Raw genomic sequence first — 14189 nt, 5'->3', positions numbered from 1 at the left:
GAGCACGTCTGCAATGCCAATACTCACATGTAATCGTTGTGGCATAGATCACTTGATTGCCCAATGCCCCTATAACCCAAATGCGCCTAAAATCACACCCCTAAATTTGGTCGAAATTGCTAGTGTGACATCGCCAATACCACCCGTCGCACCCGCTTATGCGATTACACGGTCCATGCTTCAAGGGCCAGGACATATCCTCGAAGAGAGAGATACCGCGTCAATTATCCAAGCAAAGAAAAAGAAGACACGAAGGAAGAAGTCGCAGAATACGGAAAATTCAAAGCCAAGTTCCAAAACAAACATAGGAACAGGAGATGACCCCGTGTATATGAATGACCTTGAGGATGATTCAGATTCAGTCGAGACAATGGAGACTAGAACCAATACCACAAAGGGAAAGACCGACAAGGAAAACCGTAACATGGGACCAAATGAAAACCGAATGAGAGAAAACCATAAAGAGCCTCTGAAAACACCACAAGTGTTTCCAAATCCAATCCAAGACCCCCAAGATAAATCGCAGGGGCAAAAAGGGAAAAATCGTAAAAAGAAGATTGGGACGTACCCAAACCCAGTAGACGAGATTAAGCAGGTGAAACATCTAAGAGGTTTAGTGGAGGAGACTCAAAGGAAACTAGAACCAGAACCCATGCAGGTCAAAATTCATGACACAGTGTTTCCCACGCAACAAGTTCATCCACCCCACATGAACCATAGACCGTTAGCCATATCTAGTATCATCCAAGAAGGGAGTGAGGACAGGACATCAGAAAGTGAGCATACACCCTTCTTGTTGGAAAGGATGTTTAACAAAGGAATACCTGATCCCATTGAGGAATATGAGATTCCATCCTCACCAGTTCCTAGTCAAGGACCTACACCCTGCAAAACGCCAATGAATGTTGCCAAACTAGTGGACTTCATGTCTTCTGAGGTCCGAACCACGATCATAGCAAAGCTGTATGGAGATCCTGAGTTATTCCTTGCACTTCGAGCATTCCTTAACGGAGAGCTACGAACGGGATTACCGCAGTTTGCGCAACCAAATAGGCCTGACTCGATTATGATTGATGAGGAAAATCATGTGCAATCACTTGACTTAGATGGACACGAGTCTGTGATCGAGGTACCCATTAACGAATTAGGGCAGTATTTTGAAGGCGACGAGTCTAATGCGACCCTACCCATCACTACCAAGGGATTAACTATAAAGGGAATTCTTGATGGTGGTGCGGGAGTTAGCATCGTTACAAAAGATTGTTGGGAATCCATGGGAAAACCCCGCCTCAGTGTTACTAACATTGTGGTAAAGATGGCAAATGGTACCATAGCCAAACCTATGGGGATGCTCAAGGATCTTAAGATCAAAGTTCTAGGACACAAGGTACGACATACGTTCATTGTAATGGATTTCTCTAAACACCTTATGTCATATGAAATGATTTTAGGACGACCATTCATGAGGGAAGCACAAATGGTTCACGATTGGTCTAAAAATCATGTGTATTTGCAATTCCAAGACTCTGTCCTTAGAGTGGATTTGGTGACTGGTAAGGTACACCCCTTAGGGAGTAAAACCATTATTGATCATCGCTCTGACACCACAGTTCACTCGGCCCCACTACAATATTGTTACACTTGTAAGAAGGATACAGACATTGGCCAAGATTCTCCTTATATGGATGTGTTACCGGGTATGACGGAATCAGACAATGTGGATTGGGTCCACCTAGCATCAACCATAGACACTTGGGGAAATAGGGGGACGACCTGGGTAACACCTGAGGGGGATGAAATGCCTATACCCTTAAATATGCTACAAGCGATGCATATCGCTTCTGACAAGACTCATCCTAATGTAAGGAAGAAAACATACAAGTGGGTTCCTAAAGCTTCTTTAGTGACCATAGCTAGTGCAAAAAAACAGAAGCCTTGTAAGAAACGTACCACTCGCTCCAAGAAAAGTAAGAAAATGTTGCGATGGATCCCTAAACGACTATTGGAAGCCCAAGGCTACTATCAAGGAAATGATCAAATCTGGGTGCCAAAACGTAGATTGTGCTCTTACCTAACACCTGACCCAAGTGAGCCCAATCCCGTAGTTCCAAAACGAATCAATGATTGTGGAAAGGAAAAAATCACAGAATGCTACACACCCGCTCTCGAGCTAGTTTGGGTACCAAAGAAAGAACGATTTGTTCCACCTAGCTCAGGAAGAGGGGAGTCCCATGAAGATTCTAGCTCCTCATGTAATACATCCATAGAGGTAAAAGCTTCTACACCGCCTCCATCTATAGTAGTGGACCTCAATGAAGCTACAAAAGAATCCACACCTCCCAGTGTTCAAGAATCACCTGATGAACCACTTCAAGTTCGATCCTGGGAGAGTACCTTACCACCCTTGCAGCTTGACAAGGCACCTAGGGTAATAGAAAACTACTGGAAAAAATCCTCACCTATTACCAACTGGAACAATTGGTTTCAAAGGGTGGCAAGCTCATTTCAAACAGTATGATCTACCCAAGGAAGGGGGGAGTGTTTGCTGACAGTCATCATTCATTTGTTTCCCTCTCAACCTTTTTCCCTGACCTCTCAATCACCAATCTTAGGGAATGTACATATAAAGCTTTATACTCACAAAAAAAAAAAAAAAAAAAAGAGCAAGAGCAATTAGCAAACGAGTATGCACATTAAAGTCAAAACATTGACTCAGACCTACACATGTCACATTTGGTACAGTGAAACAGAAACCTATGCCATAAAACACCTTTGATCCTCATCACTTGAGTGATGGAGGGTAGGTAAGATTAGTACGATAGGAGTGTTTCTGTTTTAGAGTTGAGAGATTAGCAAAGTTCTCTTTTCCCACTAATGTGCCTCCTAGAGGTATTGTTTGTGTTTCATAGTGTGTACAGGAGCGTGTTGCTATTGATAGGATTTGGACCTTCATAGAACCTTTCTCTCGTTCACACTTCAGATCAAGCACGACCATCGACACAAACAGGTGTTTCTTGTCCATTAGCATTGCCGTTATCTTTTTGCATCTATGATTGTCTGCTTTGATTGTGATTGGTAGCATAATATTCAGCGCATTTGCTTAGTATCAAACATTTAATTCAATGTAATGTTTTGTCATAATCACTTGTTTAGGTGTAAAAATCAAGCAGTCCGACTAAGCTAGTTTGACCAAGCTAGGTATTAGAAATCTTCTCTTAATACCATGGGGAATGCCTTCCTAATAAGCAATGGTTACTTAGGTTCTTAATCCGATTTAGGCAGCATTGTATGAAATGTACTAGGGCTTTCTAGTGGGCTTAACACTAGTGACCTTTAGCTTAAGTATTATAAAGGGAGTTTACTAATGTGATGAGCCTGGGGAGGGTAACAGTGTTATATGACCCCCCAAAGTTACAAAATTTAAATGTTGAAAATGAAAAAACAAAAAATCAAAGTGCCACAATGTAAAATTTTAAGCTGGAAGAGAAATCTCAGCTTGATTTGGTACTTCACTCACATGTATCGCCTATGGTACTAGAGCCCTAGAGGTTCCCAGCGTGGGCGCTTTTCCTTGAAAAGCAAAAAACCCAAGGCATACAAAATAAGCACACACATCAAAACTGAATCAATGTGAAAAGACTTTGAGGGGTCAAAGAAAAAGTAATCAGTCAGGCGATGATTTCATGAGAAATTCCTTTTATGGTAGCTTAACTACAAAGTCTTCTAGATATAGCCTCTAGTCAGCCCTCGAACATGAATACTTGGCTCTCGCGATTAAACAACTTAATTGACCACAGAAAATTAAGAAGCTTACCCATGGTATTAATACTTGATCTCTAGTGCCTTTCGACCGTCAAATTAGCGACCCCAGACTTGTTTAATTTTCTACCTTTACATCTGTTTATGCATTTGATTACATTGCAATTTAATGTTCATTGCTACCAAATTGTTTGAAATTCTTTTACCAATCAATTTTTCTACCTAAAACTGCATATGCTTTTTAAGAGAATGCCATTACTGTGCCAATGTTGTTTGATTTTGCAGTGACTGAAGAAGGCTAAGGACATTCATCTCAAATGCTCTTCCACCTCGACGAACCAGCTTCAACTCAATAGCTTCCGAGGACGGAATCTACATCAGGAAGGGGGGCATGTTAACCCTCACGGCTCACGGACACCCCATCACCTACGACGGACGTGTATTATGTATTCGATAGAGTCAGGTACCGGGCTTGTCGGACCAATAGGGAAAGGTAGAGTGATCGCCGATGAGAGGCGCACTTTAACTTGGACATTCAAGGGATTAGTTGGTTAAGCATGGGCGCCCAAGTGTGAATGGGGTGAGCTCCTATAAAAGCCAACTAAACCTAATTTTTACTCATTCTCTCATTTGTGCAATTGAAGAGTGCTCTTGCTCCATCTCCATCTTCTTCTTCTTCACCTCCTTGTGTGTGTGTGTGTGAGAGAGAGAGAGAGAGAGGGAGAGTGTGTGTGCGATCGAGCATTACGAAGGCACGACGGCGGCGAAGCGGTTGAGCGCGGCACGACTGCAGCTTCTTCTTCATCGCGGCGAGGAATCCACCACGAAGGCGAGCGTAGAGCGGTGAGTGACACACCCTTTGTTTTCTTGAGCTTGCTAGTTTAGGCTTGTTGTGTGCTTGGAGCCGTTTGTGGCTCGCATACGGTGTATTGGCAAGTCCCTTGCTTCGACACTGCGGCAAGGAGCGCACAAAACAATTGCAAATAGTTATCGTAATGGGCTCGTTGCATTAAGTCCACACCATTTAACTCTTGATCTTCTCCGGCCCACTGGGTTTCACTCGTGGTAGACAGTTTCTTTAGGATGAGTTGTATGGGGAGAGGAGGAAGACCCTCTACCCGCCCTCCAAAATAGCAAGGACAATATTCAAACCACTCCTCTCTAGGGCATGGGAACCTCCTTACAACCTCTGCTTTAGGGTTGTCAAAGTGAACTGGTAGCACTCGCATGCGCCGTGCAAATCGATAGGCGATCTTCCATCGCTTTGCTTCGGATGACCTTCTTTTTGGCAGCCTAGGCACGATTCTGCTTTCCAAACTCAAAGCACAAGCGTGGCCAGATGTTTCTTCTTTCTTGGGGGTCATGTGATTTAGGATTGGTCTAGCCCTCCTTTTCCTTTGGCACGAGCAGCCCCTTTTGGACACTTAGGAGCAGCGGCTATACCTTTACTTTCAGATTCCTTGGGGAAGAGAGGCCTTACCAACCTCTTTCCTTACTTGATATGGCTGATCTCTTTGCGGTGAATGTTAATATAGAGGATTTCCACTTCTCCTTTACCTCTGTTGATGGAACTCATTGATAGAGTGCAGTGGGTGACGGCAATGAGAGCAGCCTACAGCCCTCCCTCAGGAGGCTCTTTATTTGTGGTTAGAATGAGGGATGCGAGATGGAGGACTTCCTGAATGTTGATGATGGTGTATTCTAGGAGCCAGGGATTTCATTAACGTAATCACAACCTCTGGGCTTTTTTGTTTTCCCTGCGGGCCCCGTCGAGTATATGCAGTAGCCCGGCGGGCCGTCGGGAAAATGAAAAAGCCCGGCGGGAGTAATGATATATAATAAATAGTGTGCTAACCCCGGTCTTTTAGCTAGGCAAATCCTTGGGGAGTGTATTCGAGTGCCGGATATTGTCATCTCCTTGTGAATTGACCTAAGGTTATAGAGTCACAGGTCCTTTTTTTGGGCTGAACGTGATTCTTAATTCGGTAACCACTTCTAAAAAATTTTAATTCGTTTACCGACATTAAGGTATGAAACCAAAACAACTGAAAACTTGGAGAATCATGCTCATTACGAAGAAGCCATTGGTCCAAATGAGGGCTGTAATTGGTTTTAGAAGATGAGCATATGTAAATGACGAGTCGATAGTCAAGGGTCGGATGTCCTCTACTAGTGTACCGAGCATATAAAGATCCTTGAAGTCTTGCATTTGAGTTGATCTACAATATAAGAACTATAATCCTTGATTGGGTTAAAATAGCTTTTATATATTGAATTGGTTGCATGGGTGGGCTACAATCCTTCACTGGGTACAAGTAGTCCCCAATTGGGTGATTATATTGAAGATTTATTTGCGTTAGTTCATGCATTGGTTTATACAGAGAGTGCATTATGTATTACGATAGATTATTAGTGCATGAAATGACCAATCATATATTTTATTGCTTTCATTTATTCTTTTGTAGCAAATGAAATTAGATGTGTCTTATTGTTTGCAAGTCAAAGTGGACATATAAATAATCATTATAATAATAATTGCATAGTGAGATTCATAGCATTGTTATAGTTATTATGTCATGTATAGACTACATTGCAATGTGTATGGTTGCTCACAATATAGGTGATCGATATGTGGACTGACTAGCATGCATTGAAAATCTCATATTGTGCATCATGGTTACTTTCATATTGAACGGTTTCTAAATTATAATATATATTGAAAATAAAAAAAATGTTTTCAAAACTGAACATCTTGTTATTTTCTCTTCAATTTTAATTTAAAAGCAATGGAGCAAAATGTGGGCACAAGTGGTACGAAGAAGCCAAAGAATAAAAAAGCTCCTGGCAAAGAGTGGGATTATGCTCACAACATATGTGGCTGATATATGGAGTGGCAATGTAAATTTTGTCACACAACAAAATCTGGCGATGCACCACGTATTAGTGATCATTTTCTGGGCAGCGCTAAAAACAGTTGTAGGAAATGTGAACATTCTTAGGCACCTGCAGTTGCAAAGCATTTGAGAGAAGAGCTCGCCAAAAACGGTGGCAAGAGACAACAGATATATAGCTCTGTGCCTTCAAGTCAAGAGTTCCCAGAGCCAAATATTAACTCCGCAGATCCTCCAAAACTAAGGTTTCTGTAAATACCTCTTTGAATCAAGTTTCCCGTTTTCATCATCTACGTCTACCTCTCTCTCTCTCTCTCTACGATGTGCTGCATTAGTGTTATTTGAATTGATGTTGTCCACGTCCTAGCCGCTCAAAGCTAGGTGGTGCCCTATGTTCACTTCTCATGACGAGTCCTGTGTGCAAGGTCCTGGCGTAGAGGCGGTCGGGGTCCGTTTTGCGCTTGCGCTTGTCAATTTGGTGCCCCCACGAAGGAGGGCTTCTTGGAAACCTCTAGTTTAAAACACTAAAAATGATGGACGTCGTTGAACATGGACGAATGGTTGCGAGAATTCTCCTATTTGAGAACGGAGGAGGACGAAATTGAAGAAGCACTGACCGCCTTCATCGAAGCGCTGCTTCTGGCAGGGATTTAATATTTACGTAATTACATCAAATTTTGTGTGATCACATGGTCTTATTGACACATTTACATGATCAAAGTAAACATGATTACACAGAACCCGGTTAATGGTGACCTGCAAACCCACAAAATTTACGCTGGGCTTTTCAGTATCCCCAGCGGGCCCACCGGGGATACTGAAAAGCCCGACGGGCTGTCAGCGTTATATATACGCGGACCCGATCGGGCCCGCTGGGTGTATTAGCATCTTGCTTTCATCTTCTGAGAGAGAGAGAGAGAGAGAGAGAGAGAGAGAGAGAGAGAGAGAGAGAGAGAGAGAGAGAGAGAGAGAGAGAGAGAGAGAGAGAGAGAGAGAGAGAGAGAGAGAGAGAGAGAGCGCTTGCGACCAACTTTGGAGGTACGTCAAGAGGAGAGAGGAGAGAGGGGGTCGTGTGGGAGCATGCTCTGCGTCGCAGTGCACGGTAGCAGCAGAGTACCTGACCACACGATCCGGGTATGTGTTGTGTGTGTGTATGTGTTGTGTGGTAGCATGCCTTTTGTCGTAGTGCGCGGCAATAGTAAGGTACCTTATCACACAATGGGAGTGTGTGTGTGTGTAAGTTGTTCTACGGAACAATGCTTATCACGGGGGGAATCACCTCGGTGACACGGGGAAGATGGTGTCCTTGTGGTAAGTATTGGCTTACTGTCTGGGTACTACGTCGGTAACGCGGAAAATCTAGTATCCTTATGGTAAGTCAACTTCCCTTTCTCTTTTCGAAAAAACATATGGGCATTGGTCGGTAACGTGGCTATATGATTTTCGTATGTAGGCCATTTTTTTTCCTTAGATTCAGGTGGCACTCGGTCGGTAACACGGCTAATAGAGTGTCATTTGTTAGAAACATATGTTTTTGCATAAATGTGGCGTTCAGGTTGTTAACCTGGTCGTATGAACGTCATATAATTTGTATGTGCATGTGCAGTTAATTTTTTAAGTATTAAGTATATGAAATACTTGGTCGGTAACGCGGGTGTGAAGAGTATTACATATACAAAATGTATGAATTGTTAGATTTTGTTGTTTTTCTCCGTTAGGGAAAAAAACGACTCAAAAAGGGTTGTTTGTTAATCTAAGGATTAAGGAATAGTCCAATAGTTATTTGACATGTATACAAAAGTATGGCACTCTTGTCTCCTCTATTGTGGGTTTTGGTGGTCCTATTTTGACGGAGAAGCGCTAAATGTCTTGATCATAAGGCTGAAACTGCTATATTTGGGTGCTTTCGGCGAGAGAGCTCATTAAATTTGCGGCTCAAAGTAACGAAATCTCGTCTTTTATTCTATTTTATATTTCACAAAAACGTTGTCAAAAGATACGAAATCTATGTCAGAAGGCTCTCAAAACAAGGGCATTAATGACAAATCACCTATTTTTTTCAAACGTATACCTTTCTCGCTCTCTCTAGTTTGTGAGAGGTTTTAAGTCTTTCCGTCTATACTTTCTTTCTTCTTCTAAAATCTCTGAGTTTCCATGGCGTCTTTTGCACGTCGCCCTTCACATAACATAACTTCTTGTGACTTTCATAACGTTAGAGAGCGAGATGGGAACCGTGGAGAGAGAGAGAGAGAGAGAGAGAGAGAGAGAGAGAGAGAGAGAGAGAGAGAGAGGAGAGAGAGAGAGAGAGAGAGAGATGATAGAGAATTCTCTAGGAAAAATTCCATATGCACAGAGATCCTACTCTTGTGTGTGGCAAACCTTGGAGTCAGTGTGTGTGCATGGCTTCCTTCTCAACTGCTGACTCCCAAGTGCTGCCCCTGATAGTGACCTCTCAGTGTTCTTTTATAGGTGCATGCTGCATTAGTTTAGGATAATCTAATTAGGTTAGGGCCCTAATAGGAGAGACAAAGGAAGGAGCCGAGTCCTAGATGGTTGACCCTTGCTTTGTTTTAGGAGAACTTTAAAATGGTATCTCCTAGGTGGGCCTTTGTGACCATCACCTAGAGAGAGGTGGCAATATACAAATGTTTTTTATACAAGGTTTGGTTTGAAAACAAAAAAAAAGATTACCCTACGGATGTTTACTGTGGAGATGCATCGTGGAAAAGATGATGGTGAATGGCGGGCTTTACTAGTGCGTCGGTGTAGCGTGTTTGTCACTTTTGGGGCTGCCTTCGGTGTCATTTCTTGATTTGTCGTCGCCATCACATGATTTTGGTTGTCATTTTTTGTTGATTTGGGCGTCAATGTTGAGTCTTTTTGATCTTCTTCTTGTGCATCCATACGGTGTGCGTGTGTTTGTTTGAATGTGTGCATGGGAGTGCATATAGTGTACAAATGTGTGTGTATGTGCTCGTGAGTGTGTATGTAAATGTGTGGGTGTATGTAACTGTGTATGTGCTTGTAAGTGTGCGAGTGTGTATGTGCATGGTAAAAGAGAGAGAGAGATTTTGATGACTGTGTGGGAGTGTGTGTGGGTGTAAGTGTGTATATGTGTGGAGGTAAGTGTGTGTGTATACGTGAATGTGTGTGTGGGAACGAGAGAGAGAGAGACTTTTCGACTAGCTATTGCCGATACAAGAAAGGAGAGAGAGAGAGAGCATGAGTGAAAGAGAGGGAGAGAGAGGGAGGGAGAGGGTGAGAGTATGTGTGTGTGTGTGTGTGTATGGGTGGGTGGGTAACGAGACACAGAGAGAGAGATTTTTGCCATGGTGAACCGACACAGGAAAGGAGAGAGAGAGAGAGAGAGAGAGAGAGAGAGAGAGAGAGAGAGAGAGAGAGAGAGAGAGAGAGAGAGAGAGAGCGAATGAGAGGGAAAGAGAGGGAGGGAGAGGGTGAGTGTGTGTGTGTGTGTAGGGTTTGTGTGTGTGTAAGTGTTTGGGGTGTGTGTGTGTATGGGTGGGGAGAGAGAGAGAGAGAGAGAGAGAGAGAGAGAGAGAGAGAGAGAGAGAGAGAGAGAGAGAGAGAGAGAGAGAGAGAGAGAGAGATATTTTACTTGCACCCTGATGGGCTGTTGACACAGGAACAAGGAAGAGAGAGAGGGAGGCTGAACGAGGGAGAGAGAGAGAGGGAGTGAGAAAGAGATGGGTAGAGAGAGGCTGAGGGAGTGTGTGTGTGTGTGTGTGCTCATGGAGGATGAGGGAGAGAGAGAGAGCGTGGCGGCCCCTCTGGTTGGTGACGAACAAGAGAGAGAGATTTTTCGACCATCTTGATAATGGAGGAGAGAGAGATTTTGCCAGGCTGGGAAAGAGAGAGTGGATATAATGAAGGAGAGGGAGAGGGTGGTGCCAAGGCAGGGGCGGCCCAGTCCTGCATGTGTGCGAGCAAGGGGGGGTGGTGACAGCTACAGAAAACATTTTTTCATTTTTAAAAAATATAATGCTTCCCCACTTGGGGCTTGTTCCCGTGGCCAAAGCTTTTCAAAAGCTAGCCATCCAATGGCATAGAATCATTGCTTCAATGACTCCCGTTTTACCTACCATTGGCCTAGAAACTGCTTGATGACCAATAAAGCATCACCCTCTACCACCAATCTAGGAATACCAAACTCAACACATTGCTTCAATCCCAAGTGCAAAGTGAGATACTTCGCCTCGTTATTGGTTTGAACATTTTCCAAGTCGTAAGCCTTTGAAAAAATCACTTTGCTGCGTGGATCCCATACCACCACACCTCCACCCGTTTTTTGTATTACCCTCATGTATTCTCCATCAAACCACATGGTAAAAGCTTCCAATAAATTAGACTCTTCCCTCCCTTCATCTAGAACCACCCTTGGGTAAATCGGCAAATCAACAACCTTGTTAACCAGGATATCAGCCAGATGAGATCGACTAGTATCGTGGATTTTAAACTCAAATTTGATGTTGGCTTGTTGTCTTGAGACTCCAACTCCTCCTTCTTGGACCAACATCCTTCTTGACATGGTCTTTCTTGCCGTAGTTCCAACATTCAAGAACTAACTTTGTCTTGATGCCCTTGAGTGATCACGAGCCTTTTGATTTTTGAACCTCTCCTTCAATCTTTCTCTCGTTTTCTCTGATAGTGTAGCACTTGATGATTCACTTGTGCTTCTCCTTCAGATTTCCTTGCTTAGGAGAACATCCACAACATCATCAAACTTAAGAGTCTTTGTGTCAAAGAGAGAGTTACTTACAGACACACAAGGCTTTCCCAACTATTTGGTAAAGATGATAGTGTAAGGAGGGTTCACACTTCGTCATCAAAATTGACCTTCACTGATCGAAGTTAAATTATGTTGGTGTTAAAGTTGTTTAGGTGTTCTAAAACTGAACCACTCTTTGCCTGTTTTGGATTGAACAAGTGCTTCATGATAAATACCGTATTGGATGCCGATGGTTTCTTGTAGAGGCCGTCGAGTGACTTCATCAAGTCCTATGTGGTCTTCATCTCCGAACACCAAGCTTAACTGGATTGTTCCTAATGCCTTTCGGTCAAGGAAAATCCATGCTTCATTTGCCATTGTTGCGGGCTTCTTTGCAAGACCGCCTAGTGGAAAATAAAGGTTCTTCTAGTAGAGATAGTCTTCAATCTACATCTTCCAGCGTACGGTAGTTTTTTCCATTGAACTTCTCGATCTTAATCTTATCTTTCTCCGCCATTACCCCCACTCAATTCAAGGAATCCTTTCCTTGAGATACTTTAGCTACGAGAAAATCTACTCTGATACCAATTGTTAGAGTAGTTTACTTAATGGAGAGGGATGATTTTCACACACAAGAGTAGAGAGGGACAGAGCACACATGATATACATGGTTTGCCCAATGTGGGCTACGTCCATGGGAAAGCAGCCACTCAATGACTTTAGTACTTCAAACTAGAAGTAGGTTACAAAGGGATTATGCTCTTAATGTAGCTCCCACCTTGATTCACTCTCACCACCTCACATTAACTTCACAATGCACTACAATACATTTTGTTTGTAGAAGAGGTCTTTTTTTATAGTACAAAAGGCTACCCTCTCTCATGAGAGGCTGCCGTGTGTAGCCGCCCTTGTCTAGACAATTCCAAGTTGGACTCTCCAATTTTCCCATGTGTGGCCACCCTTGAGAAGACAAGTCCTCCTAGAAATCATCCACTGGCTATTTAATTTGGCCATCGGTCATTGACTTTCGACCACCGGCCATTGACTTTTGACCACCGACCATTGACTACCAACTAACCTACCGGTTCTTTGATGTAGAGGCATATGATGTCACACCTTCTTTGCTAATCGATGGAAGGTCCACTTTAGATTTACCTTTGTCTGCAAGATTTATCTTCGATTCTTGTGACTTTTGCAACTCTGAATCTAGCATTAACGGTACCTATAAATGTTGCTGGCTACCTCTTGAAGAAGAGAGTATTAGCATTTTATCTTCTTTGTACGCTTTCTGTTGGTCTAACCACTGATGTCCAAGGATGACATCTGCATGCATGTCTTTTGAAGACTTTACGTAAAACTTTACCTGCTCTTCATGATCTTGGATGCTAAGGATAACAACCATTTCTTTTTGACCTATATGCAAACCTAGCAATGTTTTGCTATCATGTTTGCATGGATTAATCTCTAGAATTCTCTGAATGTTGTCTGTAATCATATTGCAATTTGCTTCTTTATCCAGTAGAGAATTGCATCTGGCACTTGCTCCTTTTGTACTGCTAAGAACTATAGCTATTCTGATTGTTGGCTCTATTGAAGATTTCTGTCTTTCTTTTGTCAAGGTCTCATCTTGATCTAAATGTGTCTCTATGGAGGGTAGCTTGAGACCTTGTTTTTCAATCTGACCTACACCAGCTGATTCAACTGGCAATGTGTGATTAATCTTTGGACTTCGTATTGCTTCTTGATTGTTTGCAACCCCGTTCTTCTTAACTTGTGGCTTTGGTGGCATTCAGTGCTCAATAGCTTTCATGGTTTTCCTTTGCTCTATTTGATTTGCACTTGCTATTACCTCATTTGATTTAAGCTCTGTTCGATGGAGGTGAATCATCTTCAATAAGATCTGCTTTGATATCGGTCTCCATTTTAACTCTTCTTAGGACCTTGTGATGTCGTCCGCGGGTGACCAATCTTGGTCTTCATTCTTTGTTGCCTATGATGACTCCATCATGTTTGCATTCTGTTTCTCTAACATCTTCTTGGATAGTGGCTTTCCCAATATGAGGCCATTAGGTACATCTTTTACTGTGATCACATGAAATTGGACTATTCTGTAAACTTACTTCAATGGTGGTGGAGATGATTCCCTAACATTCTACTTGTTTGTCTCCAGACATGCTCACAGATTCAGGAGCATCTTTCAGCTGTGGTTGGCCACATCTTTTCCAAGTACGAAAGGACATGAGGTTCTTGTCTAGTTGAAAATCTAGCATTACTTCACTTGAGAGTTTTTCTTCGTGTTCACCAACAATGTTGATCGTCTCAAGATTTCTTTCTTTATTGACTGTCTTTGTTGTGGCAATGTCCTTTGGTTGAGCTTTTTCTGCATTTTCTTTGCTTTGATCACCTGCTTCAATTGATGTTGATTCCATTGATTGTAATATTGCACTTTTTATTTGCAATTGTTGAGCATTTTCCACTTGCATTTGGGCAACCCTTGATCATAATAGATCCACTGTACTTTTTGGTAGAATCTGTCTCTTTGGAGGAGATTTTGGTGGTGACCTTTGTGTAGCTTTTTAGACTTTAGCTTCCGTTGATCTTGATTTTTTGTCACATGTTCTGGTAGCTTGAGACTTTACATCATATTTAGATAGTCTTTGACTTCAGTTGGCCATCTGTAGGGGTTTGTACAAGGTCATGATCTTGTTGATATTCGTTACCATGTGCATCTCGATATGCATACATGAGCTTGATCACATGTAACTGTTAGAACACTATTGGATTTGTCAACTTTTGACTCTGACTTGTGGAGA

The sequence above is a fragment of the Adiantum capillus-veneris genome, chromosome 29 (genome assembly GCF_014529385.1).
Source record: "Adiantum capillus-veneris isolate H3 chromosome 29, ASM1452938v2, whole genome shotgun sequence".
Taxonomy (NCBI): Eukaryota; Viridiplantae; Streptophyta; class Polypodiopsida; order Polypodiales; family Pteridaceae; genus Adiantum; species Adiantum capillus-veneris.
Note: the sequence above shows the minus strand (reverse complement) of the source record.